This window comes from Gossypium hirsutum, chromosome A01 (assembly GCF_007990345.1).
Source record: "Gossypium hirsutum isolate 1008001.06 chromosome A01, Gossypium_hirsutum_v2.1, whole genome shotgun sequence".
NCBI classification, from domain to species: Eukaryota; Viridiplantae; Streptophyta; class Magnoliopsida; order Malvales; family Malvaceae; genus Gossypium; species Gossypium hirsutum.
This window is the reverse complement of record NC_053424.1, coordinates 49069513-49072918: the sequence shown is the minus strand read 5'-3', so window position 1 is coordinate 49072918 and position 3406 is coordinate 49069513. Positions and strand designations below refer to the sequence as shown.

Genomic DNA, 3406 nt, shown 5'->3' with positions numbered 1-3406 from the left:
TGTGGCAACTCTGCATCTTACGAAGTTGTTAGCTTATCAGAATTGATTGGTTCAAAAATTACCTTATCGGATTTTTTAGATTTTGGTTTTGGTGAAACTGGAATTTCAACACTCAGTTGAACTTCTATTAACTCTTAAGCATCAGTTAGCTCCTTTTCAACTTCGACGGTGTCGGGCTCTAATGCTTTCCGCTCCTCAATGTCAACGCTTTACAATGCTCCTTCCTGAGATTCCTCAAATTGTCCGTATCACTAGGTAAAGAACCTTGCGGTCGATTTCTAAGTTCAATAGCAAGTTCACCTATTTGATTATCCAAATTCCTTAGAGTGGCATCATTTTTGCCACATATGCCTTCAATAGGTTCACTAAGTTGTTGGAAGGTTCAGCTTGGGTTGGTTTCTAAACTTGTTGGGGGAAAACAGGTGGCTAGGTCAGCCTGGGTTGTGCATAAGTGTTACTGGTTCCAACCCCTTGGTTACTCTAGGAAAAATTCTGGTGGTTTCGCCACGATGGGTTATAGCAATTGGATTACAGTTCTTGCCTTCCTCGATTTTGGTTTTGGTTACCCATGTAACACACGGATTCTGGGTTTGATGGACATTCTTCGAACAGATGTCCTTCCCCACAATAGACACGGGTTATATTTTCATATTGGCTCGGTAGCTGAGCTACAAAACTATTAAACCCATTAGTGGTAATATTTTTAAGCATTGAGGATATTGAGGATACCCGGGATGCAAGTGAAGTGAGAGCGTCCACTTCATATACTCCAACGACTCGTCTTCTTGACACTACTCGATTGGTTGACCATTGATAATTGTTACTAGCAATCCACTCAATGATTTCATAAACCTCGTTATAAAACTTAGAAAGGAGAGCATCGTTAGCAGCAGCGTCCACTACCATTCTCATGTGAGCATTAAGACTGTTATAGAACATCTCAAGTTGGATGCAATGAGGGATTTCGTGATGAGGTCATTTCCGTAATAATTCTTTGTACCTTTCCCATGTCCCATACAAGGACTCATCATCCATTTTTTGGAAAGCAGTGATCTCATTCCTCAACTTAGCATTCTTGCTAGGCTGGAAATACTTCATGAGGAATCTTTCTGCTAACTCTTGCCATGTTGAAAAGGAATTTGGTGGCAACGAGTTCAACCAGGCTCGACCTCTGTCCCTTAGCAAATATGTGAACAACTTTAATCGCAGCACATCTTCGGTTACTCCAGCTAACTTGAAAGAATCACTCACCTCCATTAACAGTCTTAAGTGAAGATGAGGATCTTTGGTAAACATTTCGCTGAATTGGCCCATTGTCTAAAGCATCTGAAACATGACTGGTATTAGCCCGAACTGTTGTGCCTCAATTTCGGGTCTCCCAATACCTGGATCAAGATCATGAAACACTGGCACAACATACTATCTTAGAGCTCTATCCTTATCATCAGTAATAAGGATAGGATTTTGAGCAAGGTTTACTCCATTTCCTTGATTTGGATTTTCATAGTTCATTTCTTTGCTCCTTCTCTGACTTGTTTTTTTTTCGCTGTCAAAAAGTTCTTTCAATCTCAGGGTCTAGGAAGAGTAAATTGATAACTCAATCAATACTCATACACACTTGAAACAAACACAGAAAAAATTAATTAAGTTAAAATTGAACAGAAAAATAAACCAAAATGCAAAATTAACAAATCCACAAATAATGACTTTTTAAAACAGTCCCCAGCAACAACGCCAAAAACTTGGAAAGGCGAAAATGTGCAAGTGTACACAATCGCCACAAGTAATAAAGTGACAAGTAAATGTGGAGTTATCGTACCCACAGGGACTGTAAAAAGAATTTATTTATGAATGTAATTAAAACACTTTTGTGAAGGAAAAATATTTTGATTTTAAGGAAGTAATTTAAAACTAAAATTTAACTAAGTAAAATAAAATAAAATTTCCATTCCATGATTTCAAAAGATGGTTTTAATCAAGATGACATAATTGTGTTAGATTAATTACATTTCTTAACTTAGAATTATTAAAGTCAAGTTCATGTTGTTATGAATAAATTTACGGCAACTTGGTAATTTGCTAACTTATGAACAGACTCACCTACCAAAATTCATTTAGCTCTTGACTATATCTCGATGTCAATTCAACCAACTAATCAAATTTTAATAAGCAAATGTGTTGATGCACATACATACTTATTAAATCAAAATAATCTCTTGTACATATCTCTATGTAAATTCAAACAATTAATTCAATTTTCATAAGCACATAAAAGATTACCTGAGGTAACAACGTATTTTTGCCTTGAAATAGTTTAATCACAATAATCTTGCAAGTTATGCAAAGTGAATGTAAAGTTAGATACCATTGCTAATTTAACCCTCAGCTACCTTAGATGATTAAACATGCAGGATTAATTATCGTTTCAATTAATTACAATTTCAACCCATTTAAATAATTAATTCATTAGTCACCTTACAATTGTAATGCAAGAATAACTTAGTCATGGTTTTACTTAATCAAACATCTTACCAAGGCCTATAACAACACAGACACAATTTTAATAAATTAAGTGGACAAAATGCAATCAACCTAACAGGAATTAAATTTAAGATATATTAATTAAATTAAACATATCAATATCACAAATATTCATAGACATGTTCATAACAACAATAATAAATTAAAAGGATAAGGAACAAGAATCAAATATGGTGTTTCTCCGAGGCTTGACTAGTTTGCTCCACTCCTCCTCCTTTGCTTACTCTTGTTGAGCCGAGGCTTCCACAAACACTTGAATGCTGCTCCAAATAGTGGTTGAAGGACTCTTTTTCAAAAGGTGAAATCGGCAAAGGAATGGGGAAGAAAATGAAGAACAATAGAAGGGGTTTTGAAGAGAGAAAGTGAGAGAGAAGTGAAGAGATGTGTTTGAAGTGAGCAGCCAATGGGGGTATTTATAGGTTGAGAAGGCTGATGAAAATATCCAAAATCAGCAGCCAAAGTCTCCCCCCAAGGCCGGCCACACATGTGGCATGTTTGAAGATTTCAAACATGCTATTTTTAGGTAGGGGCAAATCTTGAAAGGCATGAATAGTGGATGGGTTTGAATGCAAATTGAAGGAGTCTTCAATGGCCATTTTGCAAGCCAAACAATCAGCCAAACAAGCTGATGGGATCAACATGTGGGATGGTTTTGGGCTGGCCAGTGCTCAATTGGATTGGTTTTCTCAGTTCAGCTTAACTGGGCCCCTTTTTATAATTAATTAACAATAATTTATTTAACCCAAATTAAATCGGATTAAAATTAAAATTAATTTTATTATGAATTAATACACAAAATTTAGACCATCTTAGTCTGAAAATTTATTTCGCCTTGATGCTTCAAAATTGCTTTTCAGTTTTGTGC

At 35.7% G+C, this 3406-nt stretch overlaps 1 non-coding gene across 1 annotated transcript; it reads left to right on the top strand.

Annotated features, from left to right (window-relative positions):
• Positions 1-961: 961 nt before the first annotated feature.
• Positions 962-1068, top strand: LOC121208018 (small nucleolar RNA R71). The gene has a single exon (XR_005903059.1). It is a non-coding gene; the product is annotated as a small nucleolar RNA R71 (small nucleolar RNA).
• Positions 1069-3406: the final 2338 nt, after the last annotated feature.